This window comes from Oryctolagus cuniculus, chromosome 21 (genome assembly GCF_051225735.1).
Source record: "Oryctolagus cuniculus isolate XC-2025 breed Fujian yellow rabbit chromosome 21, ASM5122573v1, whole genome shotgun sequence".
NCBI classification, from domain to species: Eukaryota; Metazoa; Chordata; class Mammalia; order Lagomorpha; family Leporidae; genus Oryctolagus; species Oryctolagus cuniculus.
The window spans coordinates 33,806,946-33,831,285 of NC_142887.1; the positions used below are offsets into that span (position 1 = coordinate 33,806,946).

At 47.2% G+C, this 24,340-nt stretch overlaps 1 long non-coding RNA gene and 2 pseudogenes across 7 annotated transcripts in view; 1 reads left to right on the forward strand and 2 right to left on the reverse strand.

Annotated features, from left to right (window-relative positions):
- Positions 1 to 24,340, forward strand: part of LOC149119914 (uncharacterized) — a 168,681-nt gene that overhangs the window by 120,337 nt on the left and 24,004 nt on the right. The gene's annotated exons all lie outside the window — the stretch shown is intronic.
- LOC149119915 (GPI-anchor transamidase component PIGT pseudogene) lies at positions 16,572 to 17,943 on the reverse strand (annotated as a pseudogene).
- Positions 17,783 to 19,216, reverse strand: LOC138847385 (protein APCDD1 pseudogene; annotated as a pseudogene).

Below are 24,340 nucleotides of genomic sequence, written 5' to 3' on the forward strand. Positions count from 1 at the left end.
TAGCAGAGAACTTCCTGGGTTTGGAGAAGGACAGAGACATCCTAGTACAGGAAGCTCATAGAACCCCCAGTAAACATGACCAATAGAGATCCTCACCATGACACATTGTGATTAAACTCACCACAGTGAAGCATAAAGAAAAGATCCTAAAATGTGCAAGAGAGAAACGTCAGATTACTCTCAGAGGATCTCCAATCAGACTCACAGCTGACTTCTCATCAGAAACCCTACAAGCTAGGAGTGAATGGCGAGATATAGCTCAGGTACTAAGAGAACAACTGCCAGCCCAGAATATTATATCCTGCTAAGCTCTCATTTAGGAATGAAGGTGAAATAAAGATCTTTCATAGCAAACAGAAAGTGAAAGAGTTTGCCGCCACTCGTCCGGCCCTGCAAAAGAAGCTTAAAGATGTGTTACACTCAGAAACACAGAAACACGGCCATCAGTATGAAAGAAGGTAAAGGATAGGTAAAGGCATAGGATGATCAAAGCATATACTAGAAAATATCTTTGGGAAAATGGCAGGGCAAAGTCACCACTTATCAATAGTCACATTGAACATTAATGGACTTAACTCTCCAGTTAAAAGGTACAGATTGGCTGAATGGATTAGGGAACAAAACCCATCTATTTGCTGCCTACAAGAAACACATCTTTCTTTTTTCTTTTTCTCTTTTTCTTTTTTCTTTTTTTTTCCTGCTTGGGACACCTGCATTCCATATTAGAGTGCCTGGTTTGAGCCTTGACTATTCCATACATCTGATCCAGCCTTCTGCTAATGTGCCTGAGAGGCAGTAGGTGATGGCTTAAATGTTGAGTTTCTGCTACCCATGTGAGGAGACCCAGATGGAGTTCTTGGCTCCTGGCCTTTGGCGTGGTCTAGCCCTGGTTATTTTTTTTAACTTTTATTTAATGAATATAAATTTCCAAAGTACAGAATATGGATTACAATGGCTTCCCCCCATAACGTCCCTCCAACCCGCAACCCTCCCCTTATCCACTCCCTCTCCCCTTCCATTCACATCAAGATTCATTTTCGATTCTCTTTATATACAGAAGATCAGTTTAGCATACATTAAGTAAGGATTTCAACAGTTTGCTCCCACACAGAAACATAAAGTGTAAAATACTGTTTGAGTACTAGTTATAGCATTGAATCTCAATGTACAGCACACAAAGGACAAAGATCCTACATGAGGAGTAAGTGCACAGTGACTCCTGTTGGTGACTTAACAAATTGACACTCTTGTTTATGGCCTCAGTAATCACCCTAGGCTCTTGTCATGAGCTGCCAAGGCTATGGAAGCCCCCTGGGTTCACTGACTGATCATTTTTAGACAAGGCCATGTTCAAAGTGGAAGTTCTGTCCTCCCTTCAGAGAAAGGTACCTCCTTCTTTGACCCATTCTTTCCACTGGGATCTCACTCGTGGAGATCTTTCATTTAGGTTTTTTTTTCCCCCAGAGTGTCTTGACTTTCCATGCCTGAAATACTTTTCATGGGCATTTCAGCCAGATCTGAATGCCTTAAGGGCTGATTCTGAGGCCAGAGTGCTGTTTAGGACATTTGCCATTCTATGGGTCTGCTGTGTATCTCACTTCCCATGTTGGATCATTCTCTCCCTTTTTGATTCTATCAGCTAGTATTTGCAGACATTATTGTTGTTTATGAAGAAACACATCTTTCTAACATAGATGCATGCAGACTGAAAGTGCCGGCAACACGGCTCACTAGGCTAATCCTCCAACTTGCGGCGCCGACACACCGGGTTCTAGTCCCAGTCGGGGCGCCGGATTCTGTCCCGGTTGCCCCTCTTCCATGCCAGCTCTCTGCTGTGGCCAGGGAGTGCAGAGGATGGCGGCCCAAATCCTTGGGCCCTGCACCCGTATGGAAGACCAGGAGAAGCACCTGGCTCCTGCCATCGGATCAGTGCAGTGGGCCGGCCACAGCATGCCAGCTGTGGTGGCCATTGGAGGGTGAACCAACGGCAAAGGGAGACCTTTCTCGCTGTCTCTCTCTCTCACTGTCCACTCTGCCTGTCAAAAAATAAATAAAAAATAAATAAAGATGCATGCAGACTGAAAGTGAAAGGTTGGAAAAAGATATTCCATGCGAACAGAAACCAAAAAAAAGCAGGTATAGCCATATTAATATCAGACAAAATAAACTTTAACACAAAAACTGTTAAGAGAGACAAAGAAGGGCACTATATAATGATTAAGCATTCAATTCAACAGGAAGATGTAACTATTATAAATGTATATGCACCTAATTACAGGGCACCGGTCTATTTAAAAGATATGCTAAGGGACTTAAAGGGAGACTTAGATTCCAATACAATAGTACTGGGGGACTTCAATACTCCACTCTCAGAAATAGACAGATCATCCGGACAGAAGATCAACAAGGAAACAGCAGATTTAATTGACACTATTGCCCAAATGGATCTAACAGATATCTACAGAACTTTCAATCCTACATCTAAAGACTTTACATTCTTCTCAGCAGTGCATGGAACCTTCTCTAGGATTGACCACATACTAGGCCATAAAGCAAGTCTCAGCAAATTTAAAAGAATTAGAATCATACCATGCAGCTTCTCAGACCACAGTGGAATGAAGCTGGAAATTAGCAACTCAGGAAACCCTAGAGAGTATGCAAACACATGGAGACTGAACAACATGCTCCTGAATGAACACTGGGTCATAGAAGAAATCAAAAGAGAAACCAAAAACTTTCTGGAAGCAAATGAGGATAACAACACAACATATCAAAACTTAAGGGATATGGAAAAAGCAGTATTGAGAGGCAAATTTATAGCAATAGGTGCCTATATCAAGAAATTGGAAAGGCACCAAATAAATGGACTTTCAGCTCATCTCAAGGACCTAGAAAAACTGCAGCAAACCAGACCCAAATCTATTAGGAGAAGAGAAATAATTAAAATCAGAGAAGAAATCCACAGGATTGAATCAAAAAAAAAAATTACAAAAAATCAGCCAAGTGAAGAGCTGGTTTTTTGAAAAAATAAACAAAATTGACACCCCATTGGCCCGACTAACTAAAAAAAGAAAAGACCCAAATCAATAAAATCAGAAATGAAAAGGAAATGTAACAACAGACACCACAGAAATAAAAAGAATCATCAGAAATTACTACAAAGAGTTGTATGCCAGCAAACAGGAAAATCTAACAGAAATGGATAGATTCCTGAACACATGCAATCTACCTAAATTGAACTGTGAGCCGGTGCCACGGCTCACTAGGCTAATCCTCCACCTTGCGGCACCGGCACACCGGGTTCTAGTCCCGGTCAGGGCGCCAGATTCTGTCCTGGTTGCCCCTCTTCCAGCCCAGCTCGCTGCTGTGGCCCAGGAGTGCAGTGGAGGATGGCCCAAGTGCTTGGGCCCTGCACCCCATGGGAGACCAGGAGAAGCACCTGGCTCCTGCCATCGGATCAGCGCGGTGCGCCGGCTGCAGCGTGCCGGCCACGGCGGCCATTGGAGAGTGAACCAACGGCAAAAGGAAGACCTTTCTCTCTGTCTCTGTCTCTCACTGTCCACTCTGCCTGTCAAAAATAAAAAAATAAATAAATAAATGAGAAATAAATTGAACTGTGAAGACATGGAAAACCTAAATAGACCCATAACTGAGACAGAAATTGAAACAGTAATAAAGGCCCTCCCAACAAAGAAAAGCCCAGGACTAGATGGATTCACTGCTGAATTCTACCAAACATTTAAAGAAGAACTAATTCCATTTCTTAAACTATTCAGAACAATTGAAAATGATGGAATCCTCCCAAATTCTTTCCATGAAGCCAGCATCACCTTAATCCCTAAGCCAGAGAAAGATGCAGCATTGAAAGAGAATTATAGACCAATATCCCTGATGAACATAGACGCAAAAATCCTCAATAAAATTCTCGCCAATAGAATACAACACATCTGAAAAATCATTCACCCAGACGAAGTGGGATTTATCCCTGGTATGCAGGGATGGTTCAATGTCCCCAAATCAATGTGATACACCACATTAACAAACTGCAGAAGAAAAACCATATGATTATCTCAATAGATGCCCAGAAAGCATTGGATAAAATTCAACACCCTTTTGTGGGGCTCCATGGGATGCGCAGCCATGGAGCCCCCACGTCATGCTCAGTCTGATAGCTGTTGCTGTGTCTTTATCACAAGGCGAATGTTGCTAGTTTTGGTTAGGGCAATGCTTTCCCACAGTCGGGACTTTCCAGAGGAGTTGAGAATGTTGTAAACAACAAGATGGCGCCGAGGACCGTGCGGTGAGCCTGCCTGCTGTGTGACACCTCATCTGATTGGCCCAAGGACGCGTGCACACTGCGTGAACAGAGGGCGGATTGGAGTGTTCCGTGCATGGACTTGAGCCCGCTTGCAATTGGCCGGATTTTGTATATAAGCTGTGTGCTGAGGAAGGAGGGGGCTTTTCTTTCCACTCTCCTCCCTTCATTCTTTCTCTGTCGCTGTTATTTTCTTATTAAAAGTCTACTGAAGACCGATAAGCTGCGAACAGTGTCGTTCCTTTGCGGGCAAGGGAGCAACACCTTTCATAATGAAAACTCTAAGCAAATTGGGTATAGAAGCAACATTCTTCAATACAAGCAAGGCAATTTATGAAAAACCCACGGCCAGCATCCTATTGAATGGGGAAAAGTTGGAAGCATTTCCACTGAGATCTGGCACCAGACAGGGATGCCCACTCTCACCACTGCTATTTAACATAGTTCTGGAAGTTTTAGCCAGAGCCATCAGGCAAGAAAAAGAAATTAAAGGGATACAAATTGAGAAGGAAGAAGTCAAACTATCCCTCTTTGCAGACGATATGATTCTTTATTTAGGGGATCCAAAGAACTCTACTAAGAGACTATTGGAACTCATAGAAGAGTTTGGAAAAGTGGCAGGATATAAAATCAATGCACAAAAATCAACAGCCTTTATATACACAAGTGATGCCACAGCTGAGAAAGAACTGCCGAGATCAATCCCATTCACAGTAGCTACAAAGGGCGGTGCCACGGCTCAATAGGCTAATCCTCCGCCTGTGGCGCGGGCACACCGGGTTCTAGTCCTGGTCGGGGCGCTGGATTCTGTCCCGGTTGCCCCTCTTCCATGCCAGCTCTCTGCTGTGGCCCGGGAGTGCAGTGGAGGATGGCCCAAGTGCTTGGGCCCTGCACCCGCATGGGAGACCAGGAGAAGCACCTGGCTCCTGCCTTCGGATCAGTGCAGTGCGCTGGCTGCAGCGGCCATTGGAGGGTGAACCAATGGTAAAAGGAAGACCTTTCTCTCTGTCTCTCTCTCTCACTGTCCACTCTGCCTGTCAAAATATTAAAAAAAAAAGAGAGAACGCATCTGGTACAGTGTTTAAGATGCCACGTGGGGTCGGGATGCCTGCATCCCATGTCAGAGTGCCTGGGTTCAAGAGCCAGCTCCACAATAGCTACAAAAACAATCAAATACCTTGGAATAAACTTAACCAAGGACGTTAAAGATCTCTACGATGAGAATTACAAAATCTTAAAGAAAGAAATAGAAGAGGATACCAAAAAATGGAAAAACCTTCCATGCTCATGGACTGGAAGAATCAACATCATCAAAATGTCCATTCTCCCAAAAGCAATTTATAGATTCAATGCAATCCCAATCAAGATACCAAAGACATTCTTCTCAGATCTAGAAAAAATGATGCTGAAATTCATATGGAGACACAGGAAACCTCGAATAGCTAAAACAATCTTGTACAACAAAAACAAAGTTGGAGGCATCACAATACTAGGTTTCAGGACATACTACAGGGCAGTTGTAATCAAAACAGCATGGTACTGGTACAGAAACAGATGGATAGACCAATGGAACAGAATACAAACACCAGAAATCAACCCAAACATCTACAGCCAACTTATATTTGATCAAGGATCTAAAACCATTTCCTGGAGAAAGGACAGTCTATTCAATAAATGGTGCTGGGAGAACTGGATTTCCACGTGCAGAAGCATGAAGCAAGACCCCTACCTTACACCTTACACAAAAATCCACTCAACATGGATTAAAGACCTAAATCTACGACCCGACACCATCAAGTTATTAGAGAACATTGGAGAAACCCTTCAAGATATTGGCACAGGCAAAGACTTCCTGGAAAAGACCTGGGAGGCGCAGGCAGTCAAAGCCAAAATTAACTATTGGGATTGCATCAAATTGAGAAGTTTCTGTACTGCAAAAGAAACAGTCAGGAGAGTGAAGAGGCAACCGACACAATGGGAAAAAATATTTGCAAACTATGCAACAGATAAAGGGTTAATAACCAGAATCTACAAAGAGATCAAGAAACTCCACAAAAACAAAACCAACAACCCATTTAAGAGACGGGCCAAGGACCTCAATAGACATTTTTCAAAAGAGGATATCCAAATGGCCAACAGGCACATGAAAAAATGTTCAAGATCACTAGCAATCAGGGAAATGCAAATTAAAACCACAATGAGGTTTCACCTCACCCCGGTTAGAATGGCTCACATATAGAAATCTACCAACAACAGATGCTGGTGAGGATGTGGGGAAAAAGGGACACTAACCCACTGTTGGTGGGAAGGCAAACTGGTCAAGCCACTATGGAAGTCAGTCTGGATATTCCTCAGATACCTGAAGATAACCCTGCCGTTTGACCCAGCCATCCCACTCCTTGGAATTTACCCAAAGGAATTTAAATTGACAAACAAAAAAGCGGTCTGCACCCTAATGTTTATTGCAGCACAATTCACAATAGCCAAGACCTGGAACCAACCTAAATGCCCATCAACGGTAGACTGGATAAAGAAATTATGGGATATATACTCTATAGAATACTATACAGCAGTAAAAAACAATGAAATCTGGTCATTTGCAACAAAATGGAGGAATCTGGAACACATCATGCTGAGTGGAATAAGCCAGTCCCAAAGGGACAAATATCATATGTTCTCCCTGATTGGTGACAACTGACTGAGCACCAAAAAGGAAACCTGATGAAGTGAAATGGACACTATGAGAAACGGTGACTCAATCAGCCATTACCCTGACTGTTGATGAACAACTTAATATGTTATCCCTCTCAGTATTTTGTCTATTCTACTTAATACTATTGGTTTAGTTCTGTAATTAATACACAGTTATTCTTAAGTATTGAAACTTAACTGAAAAGTGATCCCTGTTAAATATAAGAGAGGGAATAAGAGAGGGAAGGGATGTATAATTTGGGACTTGCTCAAGCCGACTTGCCCCAAACGGTAGAGTTAGAAACATACCAGGGGATTCCAATTTCATCCCGTCAAGGTGGCATGTACCAATGCCATCTCACTATTCCAAGTGATCAATTTCAGTTCACAATTGATCATAATGATAGGACTAAGAATCAGAGAGATCACATAATGAAGACTAGTGTCTGAAAATACTAACAGATAGAACAAAAAAGGGAGAGAATGATCCAACATGGGAAGTGGGATGCACAGCAGACTCATAGAATGGCAAATGTCCTAAACAGCACTCTGGCCTCAGAATCAGCCCTAACAGCATTCGGATCCGCCTGAAAAGCCCATGAGAGTATTTCAGGCATGGAAAGCCAAGACACTCTGTCAAAAAAAAATACACTAAATGAAAGATCTCCACGAGAGAGATCCCAGTGGAAAGAACGGGTCATCAAAGAAGGAGGTGCCTTTCTCTGAAGGGAGGAAAAAACTTCCACTTTGACTATGACCTTGTCTAAATAAGGTAAGAGTCAGTGAACTCAAAAGGCTTCCATAGCCTTGGAAGCTCATGACTGGAGCATAGGGAAATTACTGAGGCCATAAACAAGAGTGTCAATTTGTTAAGTCACCAACAGGAGTCACTGTGCCCTTACTCCACATGTAGGATCTCTGTCCTTAATGTGCTGTACATTGTGACTTAAGGCTATAACTAGTACTCAATCAGTATTTTTCACTTTGTGTTTGTATGTGGGTGCAAACTGTTGAAATCTTTACTTAATATATACTAAACAGATCTTCTGTATATAACGAGAATTGAAAATGAATCTTGATGTGAATGGAAGGGGGGAGGGAGCAGGAAAGGAGGGTTGCAGGTGGGAGGGAAGTTTTGGGGGAGGGAAGCCATTGTAATACATAAGCTGTTCTTTGGAAATTTATATTCATTAAATAAAAGTTTTAAAAAAGACCTTGTCTAAATAAGGTAAGAGTCAGTGAACTCAAAAGGCTTCCATAGCCTTGGAAACTCATGACTGGTGCATAGGGAGACTACTGATGCCATAGACAGGAGTGTCAATTGGTAAAGTCAACAACAGGAGTCACTGTGCACTTACTCCTCATGCAGGATCTCTGTCCTTAGCGTGCTGTACATTGAGACTTAATGCTATAACGATTACTCAAACAGTATATTTCACTCTGTGTTTCTATGGGGGTGCAAACTGTTGAAATCTTTATGTATACTAAACTGATCCTCTGTAAAAAAAAAAAAAGAAATTATCAACTCCCAACTTGAATCTCACTGGGATTAAACATGACAATAGGTCTGATCTGATTTCATCATCATTTAAAAAATCATCTATTATTTTTCACTTTATGTTTCTGGGAGCAAACTGTTGAAATCCTTACTTAATGTATACTAAGCTGATCTTCTGTATATTAAGATAATCGAAAATTAATCTTGATGTGAATGGAAGGGGAGAGGGAGTGGGAAAGGGGAGGGTAGTGGGTGGGAGGGACGGTATGTGGGGGAAGCCATTGTAATCCATAAATCGTACTTTGGAAATTTATATTCATTAAATAAAAGTTAAAAAAAGATAAAGTTACAAAAATGCACAAAAAAAGACTATTTGAAAACATGGCATGACTTAGAGGTATTTTTTTTGACAGGCAGAGTGGACAGTGAGAGAGAGAGAGACAGAGAGAAAGGTCTTCCTTTGCTGTTGGTTCACCCTCCAGTGGCTGCCACGGCCAGTGCGCTGCAGCCAGCATACTATGCCTGTCCGATGGCAGGAGCCAGGTGCTTCTCCTGTTCTCCCATGGGGTGCAGGGCCCAAGCACTTGGGCCATCCTCCACTGCACTCCCGGGCCACAGCAGAGAGCTGGCTTGGAAGAGGGGCAACCGGGACAGAATCCAGTGCCCCGACCGGGACTAGAACCCGGTGTGCCGGTGCCGCAAGGCGGAGGATTAGCCTAGTGAGCCGTGGCGCTGGCTCTCTATCTGGGTCTCTTACATGGTGCAGAAACCCACATACTTAACCCATCATCACTGTCCCCCAGAGTGTGCCTTAGCAGGTAGCTGGAATCAAAAGCGAGAGCCGGAACCCAGCCCACCCTGGGCGCTGCAGTATGGGATGTGGCATCCCAGGTAGTGTTACCTGCCAGATGCCTGCCACTCCAATAGGAATCATAGACTGCGGTTTGGCTCATTTTATATTTGTGTTAGAACAAACACCTTGTTTTCTTGCAAAGCTCTTCAGAAGCAGCCAACCCTGTTTCAGTCTGGAGGTGTAGTAGGACATGATGGAGGTTGTTCAGCCTCATGGCTGAGTTTACCTTTCCCCATCTTTCAGTGAGTGTCCAACCCTCTGTCCTTCCAGGAAGGGAGCCACGTGTCCAGCCTGATGCCCAGTCCCCTAATTAAGCCTCTAGTTACTCCTCACAGAAACCACAACTAGGCTAAGTGAGGGAAGGCCAGTTTGTCACTGGAGCGTGGTATTTCCTGTTCTTGGAAGCATTATCTGAGGGTCAAGACTAGACCTCTGTGGAGAGGGAGTGAATTTTCCCCATCTCAGCCTGGAGGCTCCTCCTTTCTCAGATTCCTCCCAGAACTGGGGTCTTAACTGCAGAAGCAAGGAACCCTGCCCAGCTGTCCAAGCTGTAGCATGGCTGGGAAGATTAGTTCTGAGACCTCTGGCACAGGAGAATGGTTAATGGAGGTTAGGGAATGTGCATCAGCGTCCAGTACTGAGGGAGAAAGGGATCTGGCATTCCCGCCATCTCAGCCCCCACAATCACTCCACACAAAGAGGCAAGAACAAGGGTTTCTATCACAATTGAGTCAAACTCATAGTCTAAGGTCAGAGTCTGTCCTGGGCAGAATAGGTGTGAGGGGGAGTCCATGGACTTGACGTGAACTACAGCTCCCAGTTGTTAGGCTGGGTCACCCTCCCTCCTTCCTTCATCCAGCTTCTCAAATCTTTGTTTATACTTATGTAAAATGGAATACTTCAAGAATAGATCCTAGATATCACTTGGTATCTGGACCACACACAGTTACAGAACTAGTAGGGGGCTTGGCACTGTGGTGTAGCAGGTAAAGCCACCACCTGCCATGCCAGCATCCCATATGGGCACCAGTTCAAGTCCTGGCTGCTCCACTTCTGATCCAGCTCTCTGCTATGGCCTGGGAAAGCAGTAAAAGATGGCCCAAGTCCTTGGGGCCCTGCACCCACATGGGAGACCCAGAAGAAGCTCCTGGCTCCTGGCTCCTGGCTTTGGATCAGCACAGCTCTGGCCGTTGCAGCCATTGGGGGAGTGACCCAGAGGATGGAAGACCCCCCCATCTCTCCCTCTCCTTCTCTGTGCAACTCTTTGAAATAGATATTTTTAAAAAATGTTACTTTGGCAGCTTTATTAATGATGTGTGTATTATTGAATGCATAACATGAAATCATTTTCCACAATTGGATTTATAGTTTCTTTTATTTATTGATGTTAAAGAATGCCAGCGAGGCTGGCACCGTGGCTCACTAGGCTAATCCTCCACCTTGCAGCACCGGCACACTGGGTTCTAGTCCCGGTTGGGGTGCCAGATTCTGTCCTGGTTACCCCTCTTCCAGGCCAGCTCTCTGCTGTGGCCAGGGAGTGCAGTGGAGGATGGCTCAAGTGCTTGGGCCCTGCACCCCATGGGAGACCAGGAGAAGCACCTGACTCCTGCCATTGGATCAGCGTGGTGCGCTGGCTGCAGCAGCCATTGGAGGGTGAACCAACAGCAAAGGAAGACCTTTCTCTCTGTCTCTCTCTCACTGTCCACTCTGCCTGTCAAAAAAACTAAAAATAAAAAAAAAGAATGCCAGCACTATCACTTTGAAAGATTTCCCATATTAAGTGATTTTTGAATTCTCTCTAGTCTGAATTTTTTCACTGGTGCATTCTTAAAGTTTCTTTCTCACATGAATCCTCTGAGGTTGAGCAAGCTGTGCATTTACAGTGAAGGCCTTTCCACATTCCAAAGTGTTTTCTCCACTGTGCGTCTTACAGTATTGAATCAGATAAGCACTTTGGGCACAGCTTTTGCCACACTCATTACACTTGTGGGGTTTCTCTTCAGTGTGAGTTCTCTGATGGTATGTACTTCTGTGGCAAGATGTGGCATTTTTTGCATTTGTATGGATACAGTTTCTTTCCAGGATGAATTTGCTGGTACTGGGTTATGTGGTGTGTTCCATCACAAAGCTTTTCCACATTGGTCACATTCTGCAGTATAGATCCTTCCTCTTCTGTTGAATAAAGGATTGTCTGTGGGTGTCGGTTTCCCTACATTCCACAGCTGCATAGGGCTTTCCTCCAGTGCGTGGTCTCAGGTGGTAAGAAGATGAATGCTGGGGTAAAGACTTCTGCACATTCTTCACACTCAGATGGTTTTCTCCAGTGTGAATCCTCTAGTTCCAAACATCTGACACTGACTGAAGTCTGGACTAGCTCCACCACCACTATTTTGGCGTTGAGTGAAAACTAAACCGCAGCTAAGCTATTGTCCACACTTCTCACAACTGGCATGGGGTTTCAATCACATACATTTTCTGATAATTCTCTAGGCTACATGAAAAGCTCTTGTCATCATTGTCTTCTTTATGTACTATTCTCTCCAAAGGAAATTTGTTTTGAGTCACGAAATTTGACTGCAACCCTTATGTTCACAAATATTCTCTCAAGTCAAACTTTTCTTCCAGGTAACTGCCCATTGTGCTAAAATAGCTTTCTACACGGCTAAGAGCTTTGGGACTTTTTTCGTGGAGTAGAAGATTCCACTCCTTTTACCTCTGTTATTCTTTGAGAACACTCTTTAGACATCACTCACGTCAAATTTGACAAGATCCTGACTTGCAGATCTGGTCTTCCGGTCTGAACAAAATAAAAAAATGGAGGTTATCTGATCAGATCAGTTAGAGAGATGAGATGTGTGAGGCAGCCCAAGTCACATGCAATATGCTACTATTGCTAAATTCTTTTGTTTATAAAAATTCTTTTTGAAAGAATTAGAGATCAGACATCTGCTGGTTCACTCCCTAAATGGCCATGGGGACTGTGCCAAGCTGAAGCCAGGATCCAGGAGCTTCTTCCAGGACTTCCATGTGGGTGCAGGGCATCAGGCACTTGGGTCATTCTCCACTGCTTTCCTAGGCACATTGGCAGGGAGCTCCATTGGAAGTGGAATAGCTGGAACTCGAACTGACGCCCATTTGGGAGGCCTGTGTCACAGGCAGAGGCCTAACCTGCTATGCCACAATGCCAGTCCCACTTCTATTACTTTTACAGTGGCAGGATTTCAACGGATTTTAAAAAATTGAACTAAAACTACCTCAACTAAAAATTGAGGTAATTTAGGCTTCCATGCAGTTGTAAGAAATATAACCCATGTTCCCCTTTTCTACTTTATTCCATTTGTAGCATCTTACAAAATGAAAGAACAATGTCAAAACCAGGATATTATCATGGAGAGAGTCAAGATATGGAATTTCCCATCTCCAGAAGATTCTTCAAATTCAGGTTTTACAGGGACACCCATCTCCCTTCTACCTCCACTTCCTACGTAAGTGTTGGAAACCCTCAGCCTGTTCTCCATCTCCATTCTTTGCCACTTAAGGACTGATATCTCAGCAGACATTACCGAGTATATAATCTGAGATCGGCTTTCTTCACTCTGTAGTTTAAACTCCTCCCCCCCCACTTATCAATCCATCCCTTTTATTCCTGAGTAGTATAAGGGTGCTTTGAAAAGTTCCTGGAAAATGGAATTAAAAGGTAAGTTTATTTTGGTGCAAAAGTTTTTGAAATCCATGCATTCTGATACTCCATACTATAAGTGTCCACACAGTTTATTTAACTGTTCAACTGCTGACACATATCTAGACTGCTCAGGGTTTTCACTATAAAAAAAGCAGCTACATATATCAATGTGCCGGATTAGAATAAATTAACAGGGGCCGGCACTGTGGCATGGCGGGTAGAGCTGCCAACTGTGATGATGGCATCCCATATGGACCGGTTAGGGTCCTGACTACTCCACTTCCAATCCAACTCCCTGCTGGTGTGCCTGGGAAAGCAGTGGAGAATGGCTCAAGTCCTTGGAAACCCTGTGCCCACAAGGGAGACTTAAAGGAGGCTCCTGGCTTCAGCCTGGCCCAGCCCTGACTGTTGTAGCTATTTTGGGAGTGAACAAGCAGAAGGAAGATCTCTCTCTCTCCCTCCTTCTGTCTTTCTCTGTAACTCTTTCAAATAAATCTTAAAAATGAAACAGGTTTGCTGGCGCTGCGGCTCACTAGGCTAATCCTCTGCCTTGCGGCGCTAGCACACCAGGTTCTAGTCCCGGTCAGGGCACCAGATTCTGTCCCGGTTGCCCCTCTTCCAGGCCAGCTCTCTGCTGTGGCCTGGGAGTGCAGTGGAGGATGGCCCAAGTACTTGGGCCCTGCACCCCATGGGAGACCAGGATAAGTACCTGGCTCCTGCCCTCAGATCAGCGTGGTGCGCCAGCCGCAGTGCGCCGGCCGCGGCGGCCATTGGAGGGTGAACCAACAGCAAAGGAAGACCTCTCTCTCGGTCTCTCTCACTGTCCACTCTGCCTGTCAAAAAAATAAAATAAAATAAATAAAACAGGTTTGTTGAGATATAATTCCCACCCCTCACAATTTATCCATTTAAAGTGCACAACTCTTTTTAGTATATTCATGGAGTTGTAAAAAAAAACCATAAACAATTTAGTACAGTTTTTTGATTCATTTTGTATTTAATCCCTAAGTTATAAGAGAAACAGGCAATTTTGTAGAAATCAGAAGACAGCAGTATCCTTGTGATCCCATCTCAGATGTTTCTGTGGTCATCTGGACTCACTCTACAATAGAAAGGGTGCACTTTTGAACTCCCAGAATAATTTTGAAAACCCAGAATAATTGTGTGGGTGCATAGTTACACATATTGCTTCACTGAATCATGCCATGTGTATGACCACACACCCCTCATTTCCCACGTGATGATCATTGTCGTGAATCCCTTGTGATTTTAATATCCCTCTTTTCAAGCATTATATGCGTATGTATATAATGTCTATGAGAAAAGTGATATGGCAAAATGTTAAAACTTGTTGCATCTTAAAACTGAAAAAAAATTCATAGAAAAGAAAGGAAAGCAGCAGGTAAGCAGTGGGCCTGTCTGTTTTGGATGTGTCGGCAGCAAATAGGCAGGCTTTGGTCCAGGAAGACTTTGTCATAGAAGGGGGGATGGTGCCATTCACATCCCATTCTGCCTGCTTATGCTCTTGAAGCTTTCACAGTGACCATCTTCAGTGGCCTGCTCACTATCAGGACGCTTAGGTCAGGTGGTTCAGAGGAGACCTCCTGGGGCTCTGGCTGCTAGTTCACTCCCCAAGTGGTGACTACAGTCAGGACTGGGCCTGGACAAAGCCAGGAGCTTCTTCCCAATCTCTCACATGGGTACAGGGGCCCAAGTTCTTGGGCTATCTTCTGCTGCTTTCCCAGGTACCTTGGCAGGGAACTGGAAGTGGAGCAGCCGGGACACAAACCAGCATCCATATGGGATGCCGGCATCACAGGCAGAGGCTTAACTTGCTATGCTACAACACCAGCCCCGTTCTGAACCATTTTTAAACTTGATTTTTATTGACTTAAATGGGTGAGGGCGAGGGCGAGGGCGAGGGCGAAGGAGAGAGAGAGAGGGAGGGGGAGGGGGAGGGAGGAAAGGGAGATGAAGAACAAGGGTGAGCAAGTGAGCAAATGAATGAATGAATGAATGAATATCTTCCATTTGCTGGATCATTCCTCAAAGGCCCACAGTAGCCAGAGATGGCACAGGCTGAAGCCAGGAGCCCAGAAGTATATCTGTTTACCATGTGGGTGACAGGAATCAACTACAGGAGTCAACTACCCTGCCTCCTAGGGTGCGCATCAGCAGGAAGCCAGAATTGTGAGGGGAGCCGAGTTCCTGATAAGAGATGTAGGCATCCTTGGCTGGCACCATGGCTCAGTAGGCTAATCCTCTGCCTGCGGCGCCAGTACTCTGGACTCTAGTCCCAGTTGGGGCACTGGTTCTGTCCTGGCTGCTCCTCTTCCAGTACAGCTCTCTGTTGTGGTCCAGGAAGGCAGTGGAGGATGGCCCAAGTGCTTGGGCCCTGCACCTGCATGGGAGACCAGGAGAAAGCACCTGGCTCCTGGCTTTGGAACGGCGCAGCGCACCAGCTGTAACAGCCATTTGGGGGGTGAACCAACATAAGGAAGACCTTTCTCTTTCACTGTTTAACTCTGCCAGTCAAAAAAAAAAAAAAAGATATGTAGGCATCCTAAGCAGCCTGCCTCCATATGCATATAAAAAGTCATCAGCGGGGCTGGTGCCATGGCTCACTTGGTTAATCCTCCACCTGCAGTGATGGCATCCCATATTGGCACCAGGTTCTAGTCCCAGTTGCTCCACTTCCAGTCCAGCTCTCTGTTGTCACCCAGGAGGGCAGTGGAGGATGGCCCAAGTGCTTGAGCTCCTGCACCCACATGGGAGACCAGGAGGAGGCAACTGGCTCCTGGCTTCGGATCGGCACAGTGCTGGCTGTAGCGGCCACTTGGGGGGTGAACCAACGGAAGGAAGACCCTTCTCTCTGTCTCTCTCTCACTGTCTGTAACTCTACCTGTCAAATAAATTTTTAAAAAAGTCATCAGAAAGTTCATGAAAAAATGCGGTTTTATGAAACAAAAACTACATGCACGTATTTAAAAATATTTTGCACCAAAGTAAACCTTTAAATAATCATTTATTTAAAATGCAGAAAGCTACACATAGACAGAACTCTTCCATCACTGGGTACTTCTCTAAATGCCCACAAAGGCCAGGGCTGGACCAAGCCAAAGTTGGCAGCCAGGACCTTAGTCTACCCAAATGAGGATGGACTGGGTCCGAGGAAAGGTAAGTGCACCACTCACCTGTTCCCCAGCCTCCCGATCCTGGAGACAGACACAGAGGGAAGTCAAGTCAAGCAAGAACTTGTTTATTGCATGCATAACAAAGCCTTTTGAAGCACAAAACTGCAGAGTCATTGGGGCAGGGCATAAGGACCAACCAATCACTTAAAAGGTCAGTTTACAGGCCGTTTTTTTTATAGGACTAGCCATATGTCTATACACTCATCATCAGTTGTCATCACTTCCCCTGATGTTGTGTAGCCAATTAGCTTTGGTGGTAAACAACTTTGGGTTCCGCCCACCTTACTTCCTTTGGGTGCCATCTTTGAATTGCCTCATGTGTCTAATTTCCCCGCAGGTCCCTCCTTTTTTGTTTCAGCCGATCGCCCACCTCGTTTGAGGTTCGAGCATATGGACACCTCCATTAGGAAGTACGTCCTGGCTACACAGAGGTTTTATTATTATTATTATTATTAATTTTGTCATACTGACCTGTACTTCCTGGAGCCCCTCTTTTGTTTTATTAAAAATGAAGCTCCTACGCCAACCCCTGTGGCACCCAAACCTATGAGTGTGGTTACTGCCACAGCGGTCATAACCTCTCATTGCTGACGCCGGTGTAGGCACACCGCCACTTCTTCATTTGGGTGATACAGTACGTGGGGGATGAGGATCATTAGCATGCAGGAATCATTGCTGTGTACCAATACCCCTGTCAAAATACAAAGTGTGAGTCCTGTAGCCCTGCATGGCCAAAACATCCCTCCCTTCTGGGGTGCCACCCATTGGCCTAAGGTCTCATTAACAATTTGACATCCGTTCCAGATATTTTCCTGAGACCCTTCTGACTAATCCAGTGACCCATCCCTGTAGTCTCACACCCCCATTGAGATGGGGGCTGGTCCCCCCTTTTTGTTTTAAAAGTTTTTCATTTAGGCCAGCCTCTTGGCCAGGCTGCCGGTGCTAGGCTCCTCAATGTGGAAGGTTCTGGTGAGGAGGTTGTAGAAGGAGCCGTAGCACACAGCCACCACAGTGCATGTGAGGCATATCACATTGTAGGGCATGCTGAAGTCCGGCGTTGGCAGGCTCACCAGCAGTGGCTCCATGTACAGTGTCGCACAAAGTAGCTGGGGCTATTGAAGACCGGGAATAGGGTACTGAAGAGGGAGCTCTCTTCCCAGTCCACTGGTGTGGCTGCCACCAAACTGGGCACAATGGCACTGAGGATGGGTGGGCTGACAGAGAAGCCGTGGTTGGGGTCTGGAGTGTACTCGGTCCACTTGAGCAAGGCTCACTCAAACTGGATGGAGATCTTGGTGACTGAGCTGGTGGGCAGCTGAATGAGCATCTCCAGGAGGTGGGGCTGCAGGCAGTCCTGGGCAGGCTGGTAGTGGATGTAACTTGGTTTCTTCTCCTTGCCCTTGGATGTGATGGTGAGCGTGTGCACGTAGAGCCGCAGGTACCAGGGCACAGTGTCCAGCAGCAGCACGGGGAAAACGCGGTATGGGTGGGTGTTGTACAGCAGGGTGCTCAGCTGCCCCTTCTGCAGCCCGTAGCCACTCACATAGTGCTGGGCGTGCAGGAAGGGCACCGGTGGGGCCTTGCTCTCTGGGGTCTCTTCCACTTGAGCTGGAGGCTGAGAGAGCTGTTGATCAGGGCTGTGTCGAGCAGGTAGACTGCATAGGTCTTTCAGCTGTCCCGCATGACATCCTGGTACGTGGTAGTGGGTAATGGTGTGCATCAGCGGTGTGATCAGGGCCTCAGCCTGCAGGTGGAAGTGGTCCAGTGTGGCCCATGCTAGGGTGGTGGCGCACAGTGGCAAAGGGAGATTTGGCTCCATGGAGGAGCAAACAAGGCCAACAGCGGGGTAGGTGTGGTGCTAAGGGTGAGGCCCTGAGATGACAGGGGCAGCCAGTTTCCAAAGGTGGGGTCCCAAGCTCAGCTCCTACAGGGGAAGCCCTCCAAGGGGACACGGGGTCTGGGCTGACTTTTAAGAGGCAGCGGGCTAAGAAAAAGACCACCTGGGAGTCTGAAAGAGAAAGGGGAGGAAGATGATGCGACGGGCTGTGCAGGCATGGTCGTGGTTCTTAGCATTCTGCAGCAGAGGCTGGTAACTGGATGGCCAGTAGAACATTCACTGGGCGGTATCGGTGTGGATATGGCCAAGAAAGAGCTCCTCCACCAGGTGGTCCAGGTTGTGGCGCAGGTACTGCTTCTCCACCCAGACCAGCTGCAGCTCGTGCATGTGAAGTTCAAGGCTTTGGTGTACTCGCAGCCATTCTCCTCCCACCACAGGTTGTAAGCCACGTCCTGCACCCAGGGGGTCCCCGTGGCCAGGAAGCCCGGGCACGTGTGGTTCATGCACTGGCTGAGCTGCTCAGTGACTGCCTCCAAGTGGCAGATGACCTGCATGGTGTGCAGCTGGCAGTCAGCTTCGCTGCCACCACGGATGATCCAGGAGGCCTGGCGGAGGTGGATCTTGCCTCAGATGATGAGGGTGTAGGTGGGGTTTGTTGCTGCCATAATAAAACTGGTAGACCTGAAAGGTGTTGTTGTCGTAGAATCTGTAAGACTGGGTGATGAACTCTGGACCCGATCTGACTTCGGGTCTGACTTCACCTGGCCCATGGAGACCCAGTGGCCCTCAGTGGTGGGTGGCATCTGCACGGTGATGTGCACGCCATTGTGCAGATGTTTCAGCATGTGATGGCACTGGGATTCCTTGAAAGCCCTCCAGGCGCTCTTGTCCAAGGACCTAGGATGGGTCCTGCTGTCTAGATGAGGGAGAGCAGAACCCTCTCCCAGCCTGTGCAGCAGGAGGGCCGGGAACAGGTATCTGAACAGGAGGCGACACGGCCAGGACATCTCCAGTGCTCCTCGGGGCGCGCCCGCTCGCCACGCTCCAAACTGGTGCTTGTGCAGCCCCGCAACTCGGCGCGCACCACCCTCCGCCTCCAGCTGGGTCCAGGAGTGCTCAGGCATGGGGCGTGTGCCGACACCACTCCTCGGCTGTAGCCTGCAGGCAGCCAGAATAGACCCTGGCCTCAGGCGGCTGCAGAGCACCCCATACCCGGTGGGCACAGTGCAGTGGTGCGAGGCGCACACTTGCTCGGCACTGTCAGGCCAGGGTCCATGGCCGGCCCGCGTCCACATCATGGCCTCTTGGCGAGCCACCCCGGCCTCTCCTCGCCCGGCCCTGCGTCCCCTGCTTTGTTCGGCAGTGGAGAGATGGGCCCAGAGCTGCAGCCCTCCCCTTCCCCCACCTGCGGCCCCCGCCCAAGCTGCCAGCCCCAGCACTTACTGCCATCATCCTCTGGGTCCGCGCTGCCGCTCGACCCAGCAGGTGGCAGCTGTCGGCCCCATGCCGAGGCCACTGCTGGCCCGGGGCCACCCCTACCACTGCCACTCCAGCTCCTGTGGTCCCCACTGGGCTCCATGCGTGGTGATCCTCCCGCACAGTGTCGTGTGGGGACTCTGCCTGGCCCCAGCCGCCTGGCCCCAGGGTCAGCAGCACCAGCAGAGAAAGTGGCATAGCCGCTGCCATGCCAGTGGCTGCTCCCACATAGGTCCTCTCATTTCTCCTCCCTCCTCCTGAGCAATCGCAAGGGTCCAGATCACGTAGCTCCCTCCGTGGCTCTACATAGGGGGAGGCCACCTCTGCCCCCGGGAGGTATGGGGGGGGTTTCCGGTCCTTCTGGGGCAGATGGGTTAGGTGGAGTGACTTTTACTTTCGTTTTTGCTTCCTGATTACTCTTAGCCCATTCTCTTTCCCTGCCATCTTCCTCTGAGTCTTTGGGCTCTCCCAAGTCCTGTAAGGCCTTTAAGGTCTTGTCCTCTTTGGATGAAACTGCATTACCCATACTGAGGGTTTCACTTACCCTGAGAGACTGCTTAGCCTCAGCCGAAAAGTTACGGTTCGAGCCCCACGTTGGGTGCCAGATGCAGGGTCTTAGTTCACCCGAACAAGGATGGACTGGGTCCGAGGAAAGGTAAGTGCGCTGCTTGCCCGTTCCACAGCCTTCTGATCCCGGAGACAATCAGATGAAGAGGGGCGTCAAGTCAAGCAAGAACTCGTTTATTGCACGCATAACAAAGGCTTTTAAAGCACAAAACTGCAGAGTCATTGGGGCAGGGCATAAGGACCAACCAATCACTTAAAAGGTCAGTTTATGGGGCAGTTTTTTATAGGACTAGCCATATGTCTATACACTCATCATCAGTTGTCATCACTTCCCCTGATGTTGTGTGACCAATTAGCTTTGGGTTCCACCCACTTTACTTCCTTTGGGCACCATCTTTGAATTGCCTCGTGTGCCTAATTACCCGCACATAGACAGAACTCTTCCATCCACTGGTTCCCTCTCTAGATGCCCACAAAGGCCAGGGCTGGACCAAAGCTGGCAGCCAGGAACTCAATGCAGGCCTCCCATATGGGTGGTAGGCACCCAACTACTTGAGCCATTTAACCTGCTGACTCTCAGGTGTGCATTAGCAAGAATGCTGGAATTAGAAGCAGAGCTGAGACTCAAAACCAAGTGCTCTGATACGTGAGGCAGTGATTCCAAGAGACATCCTAACTGCTATGCCAAACACCTGTCCCTAAATTTATCTTTTTTTAAAAAAGATTTATTTACTTGAAATAGTTAGGCAGAGAGAGAGAAAAGTCTCCCATCTGTTTGTTCACTCCCCATTTGGCCACAATGGCCTGTGCTATGCCGATCTGAAGCCAGGAGCCAGGAGCTTCCTCTGGGTCTCCCATGTTGGTGCAGGGTCTCAAGGACTTGGGCCATCTTCCACTGCTTTCCCAGGCCAGAGCAGAGAGCTGGATCAGAAGTGTAGCAGCCGGGACTTGAATTGGTGGCCATATGGGATGGTGGCACTGCAGGTGGATGCTTTACCCGCTACGCCACAGCACTGGCCCCCACATTGATATCTGAGGTTGATAACACACCCTGTTATCAAACAGTTTTGTCATCTACCTGTTCCTCAGCCCCTACCTTCAACTCCTGACTTGCAGCCCAACCTGCTCTTTTGCACTTCTTAAGACCTCCAGACCACCCCATGGAGGATACTGCTACCCTCCTCATCCACTGGTAGATAATTAAACTTGCTCTTTCTTTCATCCTCCAGCTTTGTCCTCGTTAATCTGTCACTGTTGATGAGGACTTAGGTTTCAGTAACACTTCCACTAATGAGAGTCCATGCTCCACATGTTTAGACTTCTCTCAGCCAGACAGGACAGACCTGATGTCAAAGCTCACACACGAGGAAGAACAGGGAAAGAACACTCAAGGCTGCCTGGTGCCCAGGCTTTAATTCTAGGATGCCACTTATTCCTATTTTTCAAAAATGGAACTCTTCCTGGTACATCTCTTCCCTTTTGTTCAGGAAAAGGGATGATAAGAGACCACCTGCTGGTGAAACAAGCAAACCTAAATTTCCATTACTTAAAACAAAAAGGACAAATAGATTTCCAGGATGTGGGCCAATGTAGGAAACATGGGGCTTGGCACTCACAGCTTCAAAACAAGAGAAAAGCTTAACAAACTGAAAATTAACTTTCCTTGGATACATGAGAGATGAGGTCACAGACAAAACATTCCTCCGAAAACGGATGTGACTGGCAGATCAAAGAATCACAGCTTTACCCGGGCAGAGGCCCCTGCTGGAGGTAGAACGTGGGTGGGAAATCACAAATGGTAATAGGTGAATCCTGGGGGTCAATGTGGACTAGCTTAAGTGTTGAAAACTCCTGGGGCTGGCATTGTGTGTAGTGGGTAAAGCTGCTGCCTGCGATACCAGCATCCCATATGGGCACCGCTTTAAGTCCCAGTTGTTCCACTTCTTCTCCAGCTCTCTGCTAGTGTGCCTGGGAAGGCAGCAGAGGATGGCCCAAGTCTTTGGGCTCCTGTGCACACCCACATGGGAGACCCAGAAGAAGCTCCTGGCTCCTGGCTTCAGATTGGCCTAGTTCCAGCCGTTGTGGCCATTTGGGGAGTGAACCAGTGGATGGAAGACCTCTCTCTCTGTCTCTCTCTCTAACTCTGCCTTTAAAATCAATAAATTGCATGTGCAAAGGAAGTAAAATCACCCCTAGATGAGGTATTTGCAGTCCCAGGTTCATTGACATGTTAGTCACCATGCCAGAACAATTAGAGAAGAAAAAGAAACTAAAGGACCCCAGCTGGAAAGGAAGATGTGAAATTATGTTTGCATTAGGTGTGATCATATATGCATAAATTTTTAAAATGAATGATCTACTTGCCTATTTGAAAAAGAGAAAGAGGGAGGGAGAGACAGAATCTTCCATCTGCTGGTTCACTCCCCAAATGTCTACAACAGCCAGATCTAGGCCAGGCCAAAGCCAGGGGCCAGGAACTCCATCTAGGTCTCCCACATGGGTGCAGGGGCCCAAGCACTTGGACCATCTTCCACTGCTTTCCCAAGACCCTTATTAGCAGGAAGCTGGATTGGAAGTGGAGCAGCTGGGATTCCAACCAGTGCTCTTAACCCCCTTTATCCACTGCACCACAACACCTGCTCCACAAAAACTGAAGCCTCAACAAAAGTACTAGATAGGCTCAGGGCCAGCGCTGTGGTGCAGTGGGTTAAAGCCCTGGCCTGCAGTGCTGGCATCCTATATGGGCACCGGTTCAAGACCCAGCAGTCGAAGATGGCCCAAGCGTTTGATCCCCACACCCACTTGGGTGACCTGGAGGAAGTTCCTGGCTTCAGATCTGCCCAGCTCCAGCCATTGTGGCCATTTGGGGAGTGAACCAGCGGATGGAAGACGTCTCTGTCTCTGTCTCTTTTTCTCTTTTTGTAACTCTGCCCTTCAAATAAACAAATAAATCTGAAAAAAGCTATCATATTTCTACACACAACAATGAACTGTCCAAAAAGTAAATTAAGAGAATCTCACTCAAAATAGTGTCATCGAAAATAAAATTTTTTAAGATTTAATTATTTATTTTAAAGTCAGAGTTAGAGAAAGAGAAGGAGAGACAGAGACAGAGAGACAGAGAGAGAGGGGGGGGGTCTTCCACCCACTGGTTCACTTCCCAGATGGCCCCAATGGCCAGAGATGCGCCGATCTGTAACCAGGAGCCAGGAGCTTCCTCCAGGTCTCCCACATGGGTGCAAGGGCCCCAGGACATGGGCCATCTCCCACTGCTCTCCCAGGCCACAGCAGAGAGCTGGATCGGAAGTGGCAGCCGGGACTTGAACCGGCGCCCATATGGGATGCTGGCACTGCAGGCAGTGGCTTTACCCACTATGGCATAGTGCCAGCCTCGAATAAAATTCTTAAGAATAAGCTTAACCACAGAGTTGAAGAGTTGCACATGGATAACAATTCAGAAACAAAGAAGATCTAAGTAGACAGAAAATAACCCCAAGATCAGGGATTGAAAGGCTATTAAGGAGACACTATTACCTGTCTCCTAACTCCCAGCACTTGTGAAGGTGGCATCATTTGGAAATAGTCTTTGTGCATATAAGTAAGACCAGGTCATAGTTGATTGTGATGGCCCATAATATAGGACTGGTGTCTTTTAATAAATTGATTTATTTAAGGAATTTATTTGAAGGAGAGAGAATAGAGGGAAAGGGGGAGAGAGAGAGAGTAGAAGGGAAGAGGGAGAGGGAGAGGGAGGGAGAATAGAGGGAGAGGGAGGGAGAATAGAGGCAGAGGGAGCTCTCCCCACCATGGTTCCCCCCTCAGATGCCCACAGTGCTGAGGCTGGACCAGGCTGAAGTCAGGAACCAGGAGCTCCATCCAGGTCTTCCACAGGGGCAGCAGGGACGGAAGCACTCGAGCCATCGCCTGCTCCCTTCCTAGACGTGCGTATGCAGAAAGCTGGGTTGGAGGCAGAGGGGAAACTCGAACCCGTGCACTCTGAGGGGATGTGGGTGACCCGAGGTGGGGACTCGGCCCCTGCACCCCACGCCCACCCATCCAAGCGCGAGTTCAGAACACACGATTTCATCATCATTTAAAAAATCATCTATTTTTCACTTTATGTTTCTGTGTGGGAGCAAACTGTTGAAATATTTACTTAATGTATGCTAAACTGATCTTCTGTATATAAAGAGAATTGAAAATGAATCTTGATGTGAATGGAAGGGG